Source organism: Ambystoma mexicanum, chromosome 9, assembly GCF_040938575.1.
Source record: "Ambystoma mexicanum isolate Mex_15411 chromosome 9, UKY_AmexF1_1, whole genome shotgun sequence".
NCBI lineage: Eukaryota > Metazoa > Chordata > Amphibia > Caudata > Ambystomatidae > Ambystoma > Ambystoma mexicanum.
The window spans coordinates 979,371,417-979,392,719 of record NC_090931.1 but is presented as its reverse complement, the minus strand read 5'-3'; the positions used below and the strand labels follow the sequence as shown (position 1 = coordinate 979,392,719).

Below are 21,303 nucleotides of genomic sequence, written 5' to 3'. Positions count from 1 at the left end.
CCCCATTGGTCCTAGGGGCATCAACAGACCAAAGTCAGAAACCGGGCCAGTCCCCTTTAAAGGGCCCCTGCACATTAGGAGACTGCTCAATTGCCATATATCGAACAAATACTTCTGAGTCTTAATAAGGAAGTATGGTAGCAGCTCTGTTTGGGGATGCTTTGCCACCTAAAGGGGGTGATCACCCCCAGTGGGATCCCGCTCGCCCTGTCCGTTAGAAAGTGTCTTGCTTAGCAGGCTCACCTCCCCAGTCCCAAAGGGGGTGGCTCCCTCTTGCGGAGAAGGGACGATTTCCTGGATCCATCATAGGGCATATATCAGTGGTGGTTTAGTGACTGGGGAGAAGCGGAAGGAAATAAGCTGTAAAGTGAACAAGTTGTTTCAAAAAGGGAAGGGACAATGTAAGGCAAGGGACAATGTAAAACAGTAAATGTAGCTTTGAAGCATAAAGCATATGGACATTCATTTTGAGGAAGCTGTATTAAGCTGGCCTCAATGCCTTTCAAAGAAAATTGGGACGAGTGTGCCCACACACAACACCCAACCTCACCCCAATGGTAGACACACGTTTAAGGTACACTATCATAGTTATTAACTATCTAATCAAGTGGTCCTTTTTCAGTACAGAGGGTATGAACAAATGTGCAAGGGTATTGGTATGCTTTTTGAAGTAACAATGCATGCAAATTAGTTTAAAAATAAAATAGCAGAAAAGCTCAATGACCACATATTTGTACATGACATGAAGAGAGTGTGTGCCCGAAGTGTTTCATGATGCTGCATGAATGCAAAAATGAAAAGTTTATAAATATTAAAGATACCATGATAGAGCAAGTGATTTCCAGTGAATCCATAAAATAAAGGGCTGATGCAAAGAAAGAGCATGGGTTGAGTTGACACAAATAGAAATAGCACTAGTCTGTCACTTTTAGAAACCAAAGCATCAAGACATTTATCAACGTTCTTTTATTTTTATAGAAACTAATATGACATGCATTACTTACCGTAATAGCATTTCTGATGATTGTAGCTGCTTAGATTCACATGCTATGCATATAGTCCGACATCTAGTGGTAATCGCAGAGCATTGCATCTTGTCTTTTGAGGATCGAAAGGGGACGTCGACATGGGCGTGCCTGTAACACTATCCCTAACGTGACGTGTAGTGTACCCAAAATCCCTCACGCGTCTTGGTCCCTCTGACTATTTTTCTTTCTGCCGTGAGGGAGCCTATGACTATTGTGAGTGCATAAAGAGAAGTAGTAGAAAGATGTCCATGCTCCTTCCATCCAAGCGGGGAAGGAAGGGAATCTAAGCAGATACAATCATCAGAAACGCTGTTACGGTAAATAATGCAAGTCTGCTGATACTTGTCAATTAGCTTAGAATCACATGCTGTGCATAGACTAGCAAGCAGTACCTGGAGTTGGTGGTGGGAGGTGAGAAGTAACAGTAGTGAAAAGATGTCTTAGTAGTGCTTGTCCCACCTGAGAATCAGACCTAGGGTGAGTCTAGGCAATAGTGTTTTGTAAAGGTGTGTACAGAACTCCAGGTTGCCACTTTGCAGACGGACTCGAGAGGAACATTTGCAATTAATGCTATGGAAGACCCAGTGCCCAGAGTAGTGTGTGCTCTAGGCTTGAAGGGCAGATTTCTCTTGGCAAGAGTGTAGCAGAGTGTGATGCAATTGACAATCCACCTTGGGATGGCTGATTTATAAACAGGGTCCTCTTCTCTACCAGCTGCCACTGAAACAAAGAACTGGTTTGTCTTCCTTAGTGGTTTAGTTCTTTCCAGATAATGCATGACTGCCCTATGCACATCAAGTGTGTGTGAGCTTCTTTCTGCCACGTTAGTGGGGGTTCTGAAAGAACGTGGGTAGTTCTATAGATTGGTTCACATGGAACTTTGAAATATATTTGGACGCAAACCATGGGTGAGTGCGCAGAACCACCTTATCTCTGAATTGTAACAAAAAATAATAAAACAAACGGGTCTAGAACTGAATGGGACTGAAGTTCGCTGACTCTCCTTATTGAAGTGACTGCCATTAGGAAGGCGGTCTTGTAAGTGAGTGCTTTAAGGCTAGCCTTATGCATAGGTTCAAAGGGATATCCCATTACTCTAGTTAATACCATGTTTAGGTCCCATCCGGGAGCTGGGTTTGAAATAGGGGGAGGAAGTCTAAGTCTTTAAATCCCTTCCATGAAAGCTTTCATTACTGGGATCTTCCACCACAACAACTTCCTCTGTGACGTGGTATAGTCTGAAAGTACAGCCAGGTGGACCTTCAGGGAATTAAAAACTATCCCTGAGTGCAATAGGTGAATCAGGTATAGCACAATGCGAGTAGGTGAGCAGTCTATGGGATCAATGCTCTTTGAATTGCACCAGATAACGAGGCGCTTCAACTCATTGGAGTAGCAATGTCTGGCATTAGTCTTTCTTGCCTCTCTCATTATGTCCATGCATCTGAGGCAGTTCGAGGTGCCCGAACTCTAGGATTTCAGGAGCCATGCCGCTAAGTTGAGAGTTTGCGGGCACGGATGGATTGTTTCCCCCTTGTCCTGCGACAGCATGTTGTAAGGGCAGGCTAGTTTCATCAGAGGCGAGATTGACATCTCAATTAGATCGGAGAGCCATGGTTGGCGGGCCCACATCAGGGCCACCAGAATCATTGTGACTGGTTCCTGTTGCATCTTGTGCACTCTTGTTGAGTAGGGGATACAGGGAGCAAAGGCACAGACATTTCGCCGACAAGGTTATCCAGAGACCGCTCCCCTTGGAGCGTTTCTGAGTGTACCACCTGGAGGCGTAATCTGGGCATTGCGAGTTCTGTAGAGTTCCGAACAAGTCGATCTCTGGGAAACCCCATTCTGCGAAAACATTGGAAACGATGTCTTTGTGTAATCACCATTCGTACTCTGTGGGTAGTGGGAAGTCTCTGCGGAGTACACCAGAAGATTGAGTTCCCCTGGAACATGTTGAGACAGGAACATTTTGTGTTTGAGAGCCCACTTCCATATGTTCTGGGAAAGTATGGATAACTCTGGAGAGTTTGTGCCCCTCGGTTTGTTCAGGTAATACATGGACGTGCTACTGTCTGGGAGGACTAGTATTGTCTTCCCCCTGCAACTGTGTCTGAGAGGCCTGTTTTCCTCTGCAACTGTGTCTGAGAGGGATGGGAGGGTACCCAAATCTGTGAGTAATTTCTGATTGGAGGCCGGGGAGCCTCTCGGGGTGGTACTTCGACCCCTTCCCTTGCCACAGCGCAGTCCTCTGGGCTGATACTGATTTGAGGCAGCTGACCCCTGTCCAGAGGACCATGCGTTGCCCGTTCCATACTGGTTGTGGGGTTGTAGGGTGACGCAGGTAAGATTGTCAGCGAAAGGAGAGCCCACATCTCGCTGCTGAAATGGCCTTTGAGTGATCTGGTTTAAAAGATTTCAGTCTTGTGTTCTTTTTTCGCAGTCTCCAGCGCCTCACCCACAGCTTTACCAAACAGGTTGGATGTGGTTCTAAGCAGATTAACAGACATCAGAAATTATGATTCATCTGTCTCCCCACTGACAACTTCCAGCAGGCGTGACCGTGTATGTTCAGGCCTTCCTGGAGCAGATTCCACTAAACATCGCTGTAGCTGGCCAACAATGTAGTATTGTTGGCAATTCTGGTGGAATAAGCTGCCGCAGTAGTGACACGGTTCCCTAGGGCATACAACCTTTTGCAGTCCTTGTCCGATGGTGCGTCACCCGTGGACAAGGGTACCCCTGCTCTTTTCCTGGTTGTAGTCACCACTAGGGAATCTGGAATGGCATGTCTCCAAATGTAGAGATGATCTGTAGGTGATGGGCAAAAAGCTTCTCAACCTGTTGGTTCACCACCCGGGTCTGCGATGGTGTCAGCAGAGAAGGGGCAATATACGCAGATTAATGCAGGTGTCTTCTCCTTCAGAATATCCTCCACAAACTCAGTGTCTTGCACTGCTTCTTGTGTAGCAATCTGAAAATGTTCTGCAGCCTTTTTCAGAATGGCATTAAATGCCATCTGGTCATCTATGGGAGATGCTTGCCTAATGGGAGGAAATGCGGGAGGATCCATGCATATTGTGTCTGGATCAGGGGTATTAGTAGGTGACCGCCATGGTGGATGAACCACTGGCTGTTCCTCACCCCAATCTGGTGCCTAGTCAGTAGGGTCCTCAAAGGGATAATCTTCCTGTAAATACGGGTCCTAAGGAACCTCTTCTGGTTCCATCAGGTCAAACACCTCCTCATTAAGAGGGCAGGAGGTCCTCTGAAATTTAGACACAGGCTTAGGTCTTCCTCACTGTGCCTTTTAGGAGTGGTAAACCTTTCTGAGAATTCTATGCATTTTGAAAGCCTATTCATACACCCCTCAAACTTATCTCTGGTCCATAAGGATGACCCAGAGGGATCTGGAGGATGGGGTGGGGGAATGGGGAGGGGACTCCTCTTGGGGATCCGAGTGTCTAGACCGTCGAGATTTATCAGAGAGGGTCTTAACCAGGGGCTGGGGGCCTTCAGAATAGTCTTCCTGCCTTTCTCGGCGTGTGGCTGCGTCTTGACTTTTCTTGGGCTTACTAGCCGCGAAACGATCTTCGTGAAGCTCTCGCGGATGTTCGTGTCTGGGAAGGGTTTTGGCTGTTCCAGCAGCTTCGCCGTAGTTAGACGTTGCCAGGACTTTCTGCGCCGGCGCACTCTTAGGAGGCGGCTCGACACCCTTATGAATCTTGCTGCTGAGGCCTTTTATGCTCACCTGGTCTCTGCAGAGGCGTTGGGGCACGGTTGCAGCCCTCCCTGAACTTGAATCACACCCTTCAGGCCTCTCCCTCAGTAGAAAAGCTGTGAGCGATAGTACATGGTGAGATTGCTCCTGCGTGGAGATAAGAGTGTGAGTGCGCCAATCTCTGATTGTTGTACCTCTCGAACCCTTCACCCCAAAGTACAGTTTCTGTGAGCATACGCCGGCCCATTAAGCTCACCTGTGAATTATGGAAGATAAGCTCTCCATCCTGCTACTTATGGCAGGGGCGCATCGAATGGGATCTAGTTCCTTAACTGATCCCGGATAAGGATTAGCCCAGTCCAGTCCAGTTGCGACTATGCTTCTCCTTATGATTGGTAAGTCTTTCTTGAGCTCTTGTGATGCTGTTCTTTCTGTTTAATGTCTTTATATGTTGCTCCTATTTATGCCTGCAATAAGTTCTCTTCTATTTTCTTCTCTTAGATGGAAATGCGACCTCAATGCAGCTGTGAGACGCGGCCGGATGGAAGATGGATGCTACCACAATGTTCGACAGCAGGTAAGTGATGGTTTAAGGAAAAGCACGAAGTATGGCAAAGCGCAACCTTAAACTGATTTTTTCTTCGATGTCTAACCTTGTCTTTGGTTTTTCCTTGCAGGCCCTGCTGTCGATGATGGAGCGTGTCGTCCTGTGGTGCCAAGATGAAGATATCGGATTTCCGGAAAGTGTAAAGATGAATACTTGGTTCGCCGAAGAGATGTACAGGTAAGAACAGCTTCCCCCAGTTGGTAAGTATGCTGGCAGGAAGCAGGATCTTCAAAGGTAAGTCTGACCTCAGGCAATGGTGAGCGTTACGCTGTTTGCAAGTGCAGAATAACGAAGCGTCTGTCTTGAGGATCGGGGCAGCTTATATAGCTGAGATCGCGGGCACGCCAATTAGGGCCGGCTTACCTGCCACTCCGAGAGAGTGAGCACATGCGAAGGAAGTCCATTAGCAGCCACACCCAAGAATACACTTGGGGCTGCTTAATGGATGGAATGTTCAAGGTTAATGCATCTTGCTTAATGGTTGGAATGTTCAAGGTTAATAATCTGAAGTGTTATGTCCATAATAAAAGCTTTTTGCTGTTAAATGGATGTTCTTTTTTACTTTTGTTCATGAGCGTGGCGCCAACGGCGCCAGGACAGGATGCACCAAGGTCTCCTGTGCATGCGACCCCTGCATGCCTGTGCCCCTGACTTCATGACCAGGACAGGATAGGCCCTGGTCAGTGGATTGCCCAGAATCATGCCGCTTATGCAGTTGCAGGGAGCGCTGCCGACCTTGTGGGTCGGCGGGTTCTGCCAAAGAAATCGGCGTACCCGTTGGCATCTTTGATCGTCCCAACGAGTCCATCGAGGCGGTCAGGGGGGTTGTGTGTGCGTCTGTCACTGGGGTGTACACTCCCCATAGCAGAACTGATGGCCTGCCTGCCGGGGCCGGACACTGCGAACTGAGCCGCTCCGCAAATAGGTCAATGGGAGCCATGGCTGTCGCTCAACTCCTCGTCACTCTCGGCGCCTGCGGTGGGGGAGCTACCCTCGGCCTGCATCATGGCGTAGGCTGCCCACCATTTAACTCGCCGTTTTTAATCGTCTTCGGACGCAAGAGCTGGCAAGACCTACAGGACGCTTCATGGTGATCGAGGGAGACACTTATTGCACCTGCGCTGCATGTCCTTCCAGGGCTAATTGCCTTTACAAGAAGGGCAAAAATGTAAAAAGGTGTCTTGTACATAGCTCAGGTTTATAGCGACAGCAAAACCAGAAGGAAAAATAGAGGGGAGAGGGAAATGCATTCTTGAAAAGAAAGCGCCCCGGGCCCCACTCTCCCTACTGTGTAGGTCTGGCCTGAAGGCCAAGGCCATGCGGTCGACATAGTCGACCGGAGCACCAGCCTTCAAAGTCTGCAGTTGTCTTCCGCGATCTTCGGCTTTGGTAGGTAGATAGTTGTCGATGAACGGGACAAATATATAAAAACTAACGGAGGTAGTGGACAGATATTAGTAAGCAATTTAACGAGCTCCGCATAAGACGACCAGCTAGCTGGGCAAAAAAAACAATCTGAGGGATATCGACGCATGAGGGATTTCGGGTACACTACACATCACGTTAGGGATAGTGTTACAGGCACGCCCATGTCAACGTCCGGTTTCGATCCTCGAAAGACCAGATGCAATACTCCACGATTACCACTAGATGTCAGACTATATGCACAGTATGTGATTCTAAGCAGATTCACAAGCATCAGAAACTATGGTTTTTGGATCGAAATCAATTTAAATGCATAACAGTACCATTCCAATGCATTTGAACAGCAAAAACAAGCCTTAAGCAGCCACCTGTGTCATACTTATACTCCTACTCATACTTACTCATAATTTTAAACAAGGAGTAGACTCCTGGGGAACAGCAATGGGTAAGGAAGCCAGTGGGTGGAGATTTGAGTGGGGAAAAACGGTTTGGTATGGAGGGAAAAGTCTAGTGCTGGTTACTGTTCATGGCTACCTTTAGTGGAAGGTAAGGGAAAACTGGTTTATGCCTAGCAAAGATCTACTCCATTTCCATGTCCTTTCGCATCCACACTATTCCAAAGTCTTTCCATCATATTGTAGTTTTGTTTGCCTTTTATTTATAGGGTGCAATGGATTGTGACAGTGTGGAAATGACCGCTCAGCGGGGACTCTTAATGATAACAACTGACTTGCAACTCCTTCATGGCACAGCATGGAATCCTCTCCCTATTTAAGCCAGGCACACCAAAGGAAAAAGAAATAAGAGAAAGCAAGTTACTACATGTGCCTTCACACATGTAACTTAAATTAATTGTGACATCAGGCAGGGGTGGAAATTGCTCGGTGGCATTCAGATCCCGCTTGTACCCTAAAAGCCCTTATTACTCGACAACAGGTACCAGGACTTAACTCTGACCCTCCCCCAGCCCTCCACGTCCAACCAACTCATGAAATACAAATAGGAATACATGCATGTGACATTAACATTTGTTTGTAAATGCACACAAATGAGCATTAGGACACATCAAAAAAAAAGACAACAAAATCATAATGCGTCGTATATAAGGACAACACTATAGGGTGCTTCGATTGTGGAAGTCATACTTCAGGCAGTTTATGTAGAAGCTTCGTGTTCCCTGAAGTTAGCCATTGCTTGTTTTGTGATTGCATATTACTTTTAGCTCTAGATAATCAAATTGTTTTATGACTCCCGGAGCAAGTTTTCACTTCCTTACGATTTAGCTGGACAAGAGCAAAGATACACAATTTTCCATACTAACAATGTGGCAGTGAACAGTCCCCTCAAACAAAGATTATTTTCCTGGAAAGTTTTTTATGACAGCCACTCGGTGCAATTTCTTCAATTCGATATATCAGGGTCAAAATGGCACGTTGCAAGCGAGTAGACGGGCATAAAAGTTATTTGCACCACGTCATGATTGCCTGTTCTCCACAGGCCCACATCGCACCATTTCTTACTCACCAATAATAAAGTATCACTCGCAAATGGCTAGAGGAGAGAGCACATTTTGTGGCTTGATGTGCATAAGCTGTTGTGACAGATGGAGAGCCACTGTGACAGAGTGCGTGAGAACGTTCAGCCCTAACTTCGAGTCAAATTTATTTAACTGTTGGCAGCCCTGGCCGCTCTGATTCAAGTCTGCTTTCGTGGGATTACAGGTGGGGGGTGACGGAGATATAATTTTATGGCAGGAATGTGTCACAGCATTAGGTACGCCCCATTCTCTTAAACCTATCCAGCACCATAGTGCTTCCTCAGAATGGCTTGGCGAGTTCTGCAGCCTTCTACAAAAATCACAGCTGAATTCATCATAAATTGGTTAAGCTCAAGCTTTTGAAGATATAAAGTTTAAGTACAATCTTTCATGTAATGAAATAGAGAACATACCATCAATTTATCAATAACGAAAAACTCTTGAAGCAAGGGGGACATATACGAAGTATCTCTCGAACTCTTTCATGTCCCTTTAAGGACTCATTCTTGGTTGCCCTCATCATTTGTACTAGTTTTTCACTCGATGTACAGCTAGATAAAAAGGTGTCTCACACACCCACTAATTTCTTGCTCATCAAGAAAATACCAAACAATGATACGAAACAGCGTCACATGTTAAACCTGTGTTTGACTTGAAATTGATTGCCTTTGCCCTTACCTGCTGTGCTTCTCAGAGGAAAGGCACCACTCGATTTTATGGTAGTAATAATAATAATACAAAAAGATGGTCAATAACACAAAAGTGAGACTTGTAGGCTCAGGGAGAACTTCTGGTCCTGAGAGAAAGACTAGACAACAGTGGTTCTATTTGCGTTCAAATGTTTCCATAGGAAACAACGAAATTCGTTTTAAAAGAACACATTTCAATTATCCTCAAACGCTTTTGAAATAGCAATGAAAAGGAGATTTGGAAGCAGTCTACTTTCAGGCACAAACGCATGTTAAATGAAAAAATGATTACATTATACAGTTGTCATTACATTTTGTTTACATTTAATGATATTTACCAGTCACATGAAAAGAAAAATACAACTCTGTAAACAGTGCATTTGCTTCAGACATACACATCAGTTACCATCTGGTATTTGTAACAACCGACACAAACAGCGCACATGAACAGGAACAAGGATGCCTATGAATGCCAGAATAGAGGCACATGAATAGTCACACTATTATAGTATTGCTAAATTACCCGGAGTGCTAAAATCAGAATCCTGGTAGCCATAACTGTGTTAGGGCCGGATGTATTAAGCGGGTCGGGTACAAGAAAGGCAGCGATGGAAATCTTCAGATGCCTGCATCATTAACTGAAGAAGTGGTCCTCAATTGTAAAGATGGTTATCTTTTAACAGTTACACTTTCTGTACGAAGCAAACGGCTACACCATTGGCAAGGTTACTCAGTCGATTTACTGTACAAGAGATCGTAACCAGAACCTATTTTATATACTAATCTACACATAAAACCTACATTAGTCTGCCACTGAACAAAGTAAAAAGAAACAACTCGGGTCAAGAAATTAAAAGGTTTAGCATAAATGATAACCAAAAACTAGGAAAACAGCTGTGGATTGCATTTTTTCCATTCTAAACTCGCTACGACTCAATAGCTCATAGGTTTGTCAGGGACCAGGTACATTTTAAGTGCCATTTTTGTAATTTAAAACAGGCAGCACTTTGCAAGTACAATTCTAAGCCAATGGAACTCGTGCTTGCCTGCACGATTAAAGCTGAAACTCACATCGCAGCAACACACTATAAGTTGCTACTGCTATCCAGACGGGCAGGGAGAATGAGCGTGGTTTGTTGTAAAGTTGGGCCACATGAAGCATCAAAGGCACAGAGCAGAGCCGCCCATCAGCCTGTATAGCCAGTTGTGTTGTTCATTTTGACTGGACAGCCGGAAGCAGCTCTGGCATTCCGGTGCGATTCCAAATACAGTAATAAAATAGATTGCAACATGAGCCAAACTTGGGAGTGTGCCAACTAATGCAAGAATGTGGCACTTTTTGTATCTCACAGTATTGCTCAGTATCGGGCTGGGCAGCGATTGCCTTTGCACTCAGGTTAGCAACTTAACCAGTCATATTTCTACAGTGACATATTGTTTGACCTCAATATACAGAAAGTAGCACATTAATACACTTTTCGATTTGGAACTAGACATGACGATTAAGGACACTTTACAGAAGGAAGTTGAGTGACAAGAGGCATGGCTTCAATCTGAATTTCAGATGCTACAGGAAGGAAAGGAACCCTTTTGGACCCATCTTCACAGGCAGTAGAGTTATAATTCTGCATCTTTCCAGAAGGACTGGAGCGCATCAGTAATTGTAGCTCTTTGGCAGACATGCTTTCACGTTTCAAGTAGACACCTTTTCAAACTACAATTTCCTTCTCTTTGGTTCAGCGGTTTCTGTGGTCCCAAATATCCATTAAATAAGCCTTTCGAGGTGGGTAAACCTAAATTATACACTTTTGATTTCAGCTAATGAAGTGCGTTTATGGCCGACTTATCCTTCTCCCGCGGATTACCTATCTACTAGCAGTGGCAGTGATCACGGATGAACCAGACTCCATCGCCATCAAAATCTTCACATCCGCACAAGGGAATGTCCAGTGGAAGCGGGAAGAAATCCTGCAGTGATTATATGGATCCCCATTTCATTTCTAAACAATAGCTTGGATCTGTGATAAACTGGGGGCCTTTGGTCCATGTGATGGACTGACACGCAATCCCTCCCAAATCCCTCACCTTCAAGAAACACTATGTGCCAAGATTTCCCATATCCACAAGGTTACGTCGCCCAGGACAGAAAATAAAGCCCTTCCACCAAAGTAAAAAAAAAACACAAAGTATCATTTTACTTGGCATTATAAACTAGAAATGTTCCCAGTGCAGGGCATTCAGGGCAAAACAGAGGCTTCTTGGAGTCCAGCCAATCAGCGATGAAAATACTAATTTGCTAAACCAGAGGCAATACCAGTAATACAATCACCAACTCTGTGCTCTTTAGCACCTGCAAGGCTTTAGGATGGCGCCATGAAGTAGACACAAGAAACAGGGTAGTTAGTACGGATGCCTTCGAACGAGCTGCAGCTGGGCTGCAGGACAGTGACTTGTATAAAACGTGCATAAAGGGTTGCTAGTTACACTGTAGGCCCCATCTCGCCAATAACCTTTACAGAGTGTGGCCAATTCAGGGCATTTCTAGCCACTCCCGAAGGGGGGGGGGGGGGCACCCCCTTTGGGACTATGCAGGTTAATACCTCCCTTGATAGACAGGGCAAGCGAGATCCCACTCGGGATATCTCCCCCTTTGAGGACAGGCGGCCCCTGAACAGGAATAAGTTTGTCGTATTTTGATTTGTTTTTGCTTTTTTTACCATGTGAAATTATGAGATTTATACAAAATCATAGTGTAAAGCTTCAATGCAACCTGAAAACACTTTCTTAAATACATTTTAAAAAATAAACAGGGATGTGTTATTCTCCCTTGTCTCAAGAATCTGATACGTTTGTTAGTTAGATGGTATCTGACTAGTGTAATAAGTTACCACTTCAAAGATCAATGGCTGGCACTGTCCTCCACCTGGAACAGAATGGGATAATATAAAATGGGAGAGACGCCAACCCTCACTTTGCATGAAAGGAGGAGAGAAGTCTGTAGAGCTACACAGGAAAAAGCTCTTCCTCGGAGGTGCGGCCTATATAGACGAGTATACGCCCAGTTTGGTGCTTCAAACCCATGGGGGAACCAGCAGAGATTTCGGCAAGCCTGCCAAAGTGTATAACAGAAAGGGATGGCGTACGAGAGGCTACTGCTGGGGAGGACGGTGCAGCAGCAGTCTGGTGTCAGCATGTGCTTAAGGCAAGGAACATTCTGGAGAAACCTAGTGGGCCATGCAATCCATCAGGCATGGCAGTGGACCAATAAAAGAAATAGGCTGTACCAGCAGCTACCTACGGATCTGAACTCTGGAGCTATGCTATTACGCGGAAAACTGGTCACCTTTGAGCAGAAGTTTCTGAAACAACTTGTTTTTTTCCCCCCAATAGCGCTCCTTTTTCATAAATATAATTAGAGCTTAACATCATTCCATTCAGTGACCAGGTTGCATCCAAGCCTGCCCTATACGGGGAACGACTATGGAAAACAGGGCCTGGAGGTCATTCGTGAAGGGTCACAGTCGAAACAACATTTTTGCAATAGCCAACCATAGAAGGGCCCAAGAGATTTGAATTATAACTTGGGTGTAAAACTGCGAGGCTGTGAGTATGGCTCTCCTCGCAAAAGGGATTCTGGCACGATTAACTATAGGGATTCGTCCCGTTTTTCAGACTGCAATACCTTTCAGTTAAGTTTGTTTTGAGCAATCAATTGTGGTTATTTGATTCTTTTAGCTCAAACCCAATGATTGCCATCTGGGTTTTTATACAGGTTTACCCTTGAAAATATTTACGTTCAATGTATTATGGATTAAGTTTATAGCGTATGCTTTAAATTTGCGTACTAAATGTCCTGGTATGTATTTGACATTTATTTGTTTTACTTAAAGGTTATATGCTGAATACACGTTTGTTTGACTGACTGGCTTCAGCTGTGGAGGACTGCAACAGCAGAGTCATGGGGAGACGTGGAACTGCTCCCGAAGCAACGTAAAAGGTAGGAGGGAAGAGCACCCCAGCAGATGTGGACGAAGCTGACTGGAGAAGACCATCAGCACATCACAACGCCTGACCAGAGGAGCACTGCATGAAGAGAAAAAAGGTCCACGGTCGCCCAGGGAAGCCAGCAGGAGGGCAGAAAAACCAAGCAGAGAGACCCAAATACAGGGCAGAATAACCAGGCCCTAGGCTGGGGTGAAGGAAACCAAAACCCAAAGTGGGGTTGCGGGACCCCAGTGAGGGGTACCTAACTGGGGGTAATGAGTGGATAAAGGGGGAGAGCAAAGGGGTGAAGAGAGAGACGGGTAAGAAAGAGGGCGGAGAGAGAGAGTGGGGAGAAAAAGAGGGGAGATAGAGGGGGAAACAGAGCATGAGAGAGCGAGAGAGGCTAACTCATGAAATCTAAGTAGGGGAACGTGGAAAAGATTTTGAGTGCCGTTTTTCTTGAACTTTGCAGCAGGGCCAGGAATCCCCTTTTTTAAATACAGAACACTAACGGTGGGGTCAGAAACCAGCCACCATCCTCTCGTTTGGGCAAAAGGCCCTTATTGTATTTTTCTTTAAGTTAGGTTCTTTTCTGTTAATTATACTAGCTATATTCAGAATTTGTGCCATTAAAGCATATTACATCACAAACAACATTGCATATAAAATCTAATTAAAAGTATAAAAGCCACGGCTTAATTCAGTGATCACAAACTGAAAATATACATAAAATATAAAAAATAGCATAAAACATTTATACAATATGTTCCCCTCTGATGCGAACAGACAACCTTCTCAGCCATGCCCTGTGCAAGCCCATTGCATCTGAAGCCCTAATGCTTTTCAATCTAAAAATTGCCTTAAAAAAGGTACTTGACTCAAAGGTCATTGTAGCTGGCATAACAGTAAAAAAAATGAAGAGCAGACTCTCAAACGTTTAGGTTTATAGTGGTAGGGAGACGAATCGGGGTCGACTAGATGTCAGACTAAATTTGTTTTGCGACATACTGATAATTCTTTCATTGGAGATAGGGCCAAATAACATAGGGGCAGTTGGGTTGTTTTGGTGTTCAAATAAAGAACCACATTATCCAGAATACCACTGTGTCCGTCTCCTACTTCTGACTTACCAGAAGCGTGAAACACATTGCATCAGTCGCAAACTCATTTCATTTAGATATGCAGGCACAGTATCAATTCACAAACAGGTGCACGATATATATTTGTTCCCGATGTAGAACATTGTTGTAGTGTCTGTTCAAGGACAACACTACCTTTCCCCAGCTGAAGTAGGTAGGATGTGTTGGTCCATACACCGTCAGCTATAAAATTGATATGCAGTGCCTACTCATTTGTCAGCCACAAGCTACTGGTTTTGCGATTTCCAATGTAGGCTCCCTAGTCCTCCATGTAAGCATCCATTGTTGGTTACTTCATGACAGGGGGACGTGACGGGCATCCATAGCTGCGGTTGTTGTGGTCTTTAAACCAAATAAGAGTGCAATGGAAAGCAGTCAGTCCGATTTTGTCGCCTCAGTGTCCGAAGACTTGGTTTGAACTAGCATCCAGAAACTCCTGCCGGGGCACATAAAAAGCCTGTAGGTTTGGATCAGAGGAATGCATGACTATAGCATACCAAAGAGGGACATGATCATCTGAACTTGGGCAACGGATGTCAGAGAAATTTGGCAATTAACAGCCCAACGATGTTGCAGTATTCATGGCCGCTCCCAGGAACACCACACATTGTGATGATGTAATTTATCAAGCCCACTGATGTCCAACTGTTCTCTGGGGCTTTCAATTGGAGCAGGCCTTGGTCGAGGGTGGGCACCACAACCAATCGTCCAAATATGGTTAGACTTGGATTCGGGTTCTTCTCAGAAGTGCCACAGCAGGGGTAAGGCATTTCTTAAAGACCCTTAGGGCGGACTTGAGCCGATTGGGAGGACCCTGAATTGAAAGTGGTGGCCTGCCACCGTGAAGCACAATGTGTGGTGTCAGCGGTGAATGGGGACGTGGAAAGAGTCGTCTTAAATGCCTAGAGAAGATAGGAAATGCCCTTTGTGAAGTCGACAGAGGATTTTCTGCAGGGTAACTTTTGGGAACCACTGGGAGTGGAGGAACTTGTTGAGGTAGAAGAGGTCGAGAATGGGTTGAGAATGGGTCTCCATCCGCCCAACTTTTTTTGAAACCAGAAAGAGGGAGTAGACACCCTGATTCTTTTGAGAATGAGGGACTCGCTCAATGGCCTTTGGGACAGCAGCACTTGCCTTTCCGTTCCGTTTGTAGTGCATCGGGATGTTTCTCTAGCCTGCCAGCCAGAGGTGCTATAGGTTGTCTGACAAATTCCAAGGTGTGGCCGTGTGCCACTATGGAAAGCACCCATTTGTCTGATGCTATTTTCTGATATTGGTGCACTGGGGTGCTGAAACGGGAGGGCAGTGATGACAGGAGTCAAGCCTGTTTTCTGGGTTGGCCCTTGTGTTGAGAAGAGCCACGTTATGAAAGGCCACTTCGGGTGGATTATAATCGAGCCTTGTACAGATCACCTAAGGTATACCTGGCTCTTCTATAGGACAGATATGATGAGCGATCTCTAGCAGACCACAAGAAGCACAGTTTGGAATGAAAGGACTGGAAAGTAAGTGGTTGCTATTAAGTATATACAGATCGGACCAAGTCGGTCTCTTGATCCCAGCAAAATGTCAACCTTTTTCCCAAAAATGTTCTATCCCTTGAACAATACGTCAACCACTTTCATCGGTACACCTGGTCTTAAATGCATGGAATTTAGCCACCCTTGGCATCAAAGAACTGCACAGTTTTCCATTCGGCAGAAACTTGTGACTGCAATATTGACAGTCACAGAGATGGCGTTGGACAGAAGCGGGCTCTCCTTACATAAGCAGTGCAAAGGCCTCCCGCTTCTGGAATGAAACCCAGAATGGGACCCATTTTAAACCAGAGCTCCCCATGGTATTTCGCCAGGATAGCTAGAGAACTCTGTTTTAATAGTGGTTGCAAATGTGGAGATCACCCTCTTAACGAAAGAATACAGCTGCCTGCCCTCCTTGGCTGAAAAAAAGGCACATGGCGAAGGATTAGCAGAACTCTTTTCTGCAGCCGCTGAGACCATGGAATCAAGGGCCCTATATTTGTCATCAAATCTATCCTTTGTGCTTGTGCAGTGAAAGGATTCTTCATGGCAACCAGCCCATCTTCCCAAATGTCGTCCAATATCAGAATGGGCAATTGTTTCCTGTGACTTGCTTAACTGCTGGTAAAGAATGCCCCCCTTCCTTTTCTCTGTAGGCAGAAAGTCAAAAAAAATTCAGCCTTTGTCAGGAGGTATGGAATGCTCTGATCTCGCCTGGTGGCAAATGTCTTGCCAGAAGTTCTTCAGGTTCCCCTTCAGCTGGCACTAAGTCATCGAGTGGACAAGCAGTGTGTGAAGGCCGCATCCTGACGTATGCCATTCTGAGAACAGAATTCTGAGACATCGTTGATAAGGCGGTGCAGTGCTAGCTGCTCTTCCATTGAAAGTAGTATGGCATGAGCGCAGGGGTAAAGTCCAAGGCTGGGGCCGAGATGGCGTAGCATAGGTCTTGGGGATGGTTGGAATCCTTCTTTGAATATAGAGTACCAAAGTTTGAAAGGTGCTTTAAATGGCAATGCACAGGTACTGCACTTTGGACATTGGCATCAGCCTTGAGGTCATGGCAGTGCATTTGAGGCAAGGAAGGTAGAGGGTGTGATGGTTGTATCCCTGATAACACCTCCTTGGAGAAACACCCCTTGCCCTCCGGACTTTCAAAACCAGTGTCAGTGCTTTCCAGGATATCCACTGAAGGAACATTACAAGAATTGCAAAAGTGGGCCAAACATTTGGCTGCACTATGAAAAAGGGTTGCTATTGTCTCCTTGGAGACCAGAGTAGGGAAGTCTCTGTAGGCAGATGTGTCCATGACTTTCATGGACGAGGTAGTCGAAGAAATAATTGGTTGACGGGAGGTGGGGGGAGTCGCTGCCAGCAATTAGGAAAGAGGAAACACCTGAAGCAGAGTGGGGAGGAGAAGGAGGAGGGACAAAACTCGGTCTAACGAGGGACAGTGTGTGTTCTTTTCCCGGTTTGCCTGCAGAGCAGTGAGTGGATCGAGGACACGGCATGTTACGAGTGGGCATATTAAAACCAGACGCAGCCATATCCGCGACCTGCCAATTTCCAGTGTGGAACAACGAGAGCAGAAAACGGACTATTTTGAACATTATTTTCGTTTTGTTTGACTCAACGGGGAAAGCAACAGAACGTGTCGGCCAGCGGACTGCTGGACAGAGGAAGCCGTGGTTCCAATTCCTACTGGGTGTGTATTGGAAGACCAGAGGGGTTTCCCTCATTTGTTTTTTTTTACTCCCTTGGTTTTTTCAATAGGAACTTGGACTGGAGAGCGGGAGGAGCCCTTGCAAGTTGGTTCGCTCGCGCTTAACCACAAAAGGCAGAAAAGAATCGTATTAAAGTGGTTGTGTCTAGCTAGCGTTTAACAGAAATAAAAGCGATTTGTGTTTAATAACCAACTGTATCCCGACTCCTATTTAACATGGTACAAGGTTGACAGGTTGGACTGGGAATAAATGTGTGCCGTAGCCAGTGATAAAGCAGCGGTTCAGGTTCACAGTGTCATAGAAGGTTTGTGTTGACAGTCTTGGACGAATCCTTTGTTGATTAAATGGACAGTTTATGCGGTTTCCCGACTAGGAGGAAGAGGCAGGTTTCTCATGCCTGCAGACCTCATCCAGACCTTTATGTGCCTAGGTGGAATCATCCATCTCCACCAGTTTTCCTGCGGGGGGGGGGGGGGGGCTGCAAGGACGCATTGAAGCACAGCTTCTAACTGAAGTAGAGCCTGAGGCCACAGCACAATTTTCAAGCTAGACAACCATTCTTGTGTGCTTACCTTTCAAAGTCTTTGGAAAAAGACAGTCAAATGTAATCAAAATTGTGGTCAAGTATAGTAAAGGCACTCTTTATGCTGGTCTCCCACAAGGTTTCTTTAATCTGCAAGTAGAGCAGGTTTTAAAAAGGCTCTTCCTAGGCTTACAATTAGTCCTGCTGGGCAAAGGGAAGGAACAACTCAATGGGCTCTACCCTGAAGGAACACAGTAAAACTACGCTCCCCTTAGGGGGGGGTCTTTAGTGTAGGAAGTCTGAAACTCCATGAGTGAATGGTAATCATCGTTACCTTTTGAATGATCAATCTTTTTTCATAAAAATCTTCAATCTACAGTTAGACATCTTTTAAGTGAGAACTTTGGAGAGTAATGCACTCTGAACGTGCAGTAAAGAATCTGAAGATGGCCTCAGGTGTCAAGGTGAGGTACTGCCTATGAGCCAAGGATAAAGGAGCCAGGAATCCATAATACAACACTAAAGTGAGTGCAGTTTTTAAAATTTCATTGAAACTGCTTTATTGTTTGTGGATTCCCAGCCTGAATCTATGAAACATCCAATGCTGGAAAATGGAGAATTACTTAACCCATGAGCCAAACCTACTTGGTGTAACCGTTGAAATTCATTAAAAAGTTATTAGCCAGTTGAGGTAGTGCGGCTGGGTGGAGTGAGGCGGTTCACCACAGCGACTGGGGCCGAGTGCTACCTGCACCTCATATTTTCGCTCCCCAGGACTGTTTCCGGGCATGGCCTTTCTACCCCAGGCGCCGGGTCAGGCTGTAGTAGAGCTTAAGAAGCTCACCTGTGTGAAATCAGAGTTTGGTGGTGGGCTCAGCAGGATGGCCTGTAGCTGTAGTCAATCCCTTGAAGAGTGGCTCATTTTCCAGGGGGGGGGGGGGGGGGGGGGGGGGGGGGGGTTTAGTGTTTGGCTTGGGGACTTATCTAGCCCTTGGCAATAACCCAGAACCTGCTGGTGAGCAAAAGTAAAGGAGACGTTTTTGAATAGGAATGAACTTGGAGCTTCAATGCTCATATATATGAATTGGCCTCATCTCCCCACTTCATAGAGACCCTACCGAATCTCCAACATCCCAATTAGGTATTGGCACAGCGTGCACTGTATTGCAGGCCTATCTGAACCGTTCGCATTTCCATAACTATAGTTACACTGTGTATTGGGTATCCTTCCTAACTGGTTCCACACAATCATGGGCAAAAATTATACATCACAGATGTGTATATTTTGAGAAAGGTGCCTGTCCAAACCACCATGAAGCCACCAGATGTTGCAATAGCAGATGTCAAAGATGTTCACAGAATCGAAAGTGGGAATGGAGGGTCGGGGCCCAACGATGGATTGTTTATGTTATTTTATGTAATGTTATATGGCATTTGTATAGCGTCTAATGCCATTGGTATGGCCTCAAAGCGCTGTGGGATGAACACCCTTGGAGGACCGAAGTTCAATGTATGAGCATTGCAAGGAGGATTTTTAGAATGCATGTGTGCATTTTAGCCAGCACAAAGGTAAGGAGGGGCAGCTAAGTCCCTGCCAGTGACACATGGAGATCTGGTTAGTAGATGGGTGCTGTGATAGACTGTCAAGAAAGTAGAGTCAAGGAGACCGATTATGTACCCAGATGGACTGAATTTGTTTTTGTGGATCTCCGCTGCATTCTAATGGCAGAGGTGATGTGCACTATGGAGTTGAGTCATGAATTGTTGCAGATGTATGTGGGTGGGTGGCCGTGCCCCGGGAGGGATATGGCTATGTTCCATTGAGATGGAGTGCTATACGTACCAGACAATCAGGGCTGATATCTAGTTGTGATGAGGGTATGCAGACTGTATCATGCCGGTCGACCAGAAACCATTCAGTGCGGGCTAGGTACTGCCTCGTCTCATCAAGTGATTTGTTGGTACCTCCGCCTACCTGTCTCGAGGGGATGGTTCACACATACGGTGGACTATGTCCGTCAAAATGAAGGGAAGGGCCAAGTCTTGAGTGCCTTCCGGAAAGCTAGGAGATCCTCTATGCAGCAGATACTAAATGTAATAGAGTCTCAGATGCTGGGAGCATGTAAGGAGAAAGTGGATCCCCTTATTCTAGTCGAATTTGCGACTGGGGTGACAAGGAAGCGAGCTCTGCCGGATCTAAGGTTTCTGGTGGGCCTGTAGGATATGAGCTTGTGTTGAAGGTAGTCTGGTCTTGTGCAGAGCTTGGTGGGTTGACGTGCATTGCTTTGAAGGTGGCTCATAGCCCTATGTAGAAGAGGTCCCAAATACAACCTGCACTCCAACCGTCCATTTTGAAGTACCACAAACGTTCACACCGAGATATGCAACGTATGATGAGCAAATAAACCAGCAGAGAGCCGCATTGGGGCTCTGTCCAGTACCCATCAGAAGAACGGCACCTATTAAAGTACCAGTACCAAGGAAATCATGGACAGTAAGGTATCCATTGAGGAAGCCATATCAACCAATAAAACAAAATGAAGATAGTCCAAATACAGTCCCTGAAGAAACCAAAAGGTCTTAATGGAAGACGAATGGTGACGTCACAAGAACCTGGACTGACTCACATATGAAATGACCAGAGAATGATAAAAGGAGACGAAACGCCATAAATAAAGGATATCATGAACCTAAAGTAAAAGGATGATGTCAAATGCACGAAGCTTAAGCCATGAGCAAAATGAAGATATCCAACCAGTTTACACGTGTACATATGCTTGGAACCACAAGAAAGCTAAGAAAATCGTGCGGCTTGCTATGCTTAGTCGAAAGATAGTGCGGCAAGCGCCACTATACATAATCTACCTCAAAGAAGCACGTTATAGAAGTATACTTCCACTTTACACAAGAAGCAGAATCAACCAAAAGGTTACTAAAAGGCCACACAAGAAGAGTTTCATATGTAGCGAAACCAAGGATAGAACGGCAGAAAACGAAATTCAGGAGAGGCAACCTGTGCCTGGAGAACAAAGGTCATATCTGTCGAGATGGACGAACAGTGGCTACAATTCATTGAAGCAAAGAACAGAATACACTGCTCTGAAGGATCAAGATAAGAAGCCGGAGGCAGGAGGTGGGTGAAACGAAAGTCAAACACACAAATTGTACGAAGAGGCCAATTCACGGTGTCCGAACCACGTGAGCAGCATAGCGAGCAGAAGTAAGCCTCTCACACCTACGCATGGAGCCTTATCGTACCCATCCTCAAACTTTCTCAGACCAAGAGGCAGACTCATGGCCAACTACAAGGCAGTAATTGACACACGGCCACCAAGGTGATGAATGGTTGTAACATAAATTGAAGGAAAACTGGGGTACAGGCTTACTCCCTGTACCTGGCATCATT

General features: G+C 45.6%; 1 protein-coding gene across 4 annotated transcripts in view; it reads right to left on the bottom strand.

Moving 5' to 3' along the window:
- HAT1 (histone acetyltransferase 1) overlaps positions 1-21,303 on the bottom strand; it is an 827,312-nt gene that overhangs the window by 392,637 nt on the left and 413,372 nt on the right. The gene's annotated exons all lie outside the window — the stretch shown is intronic.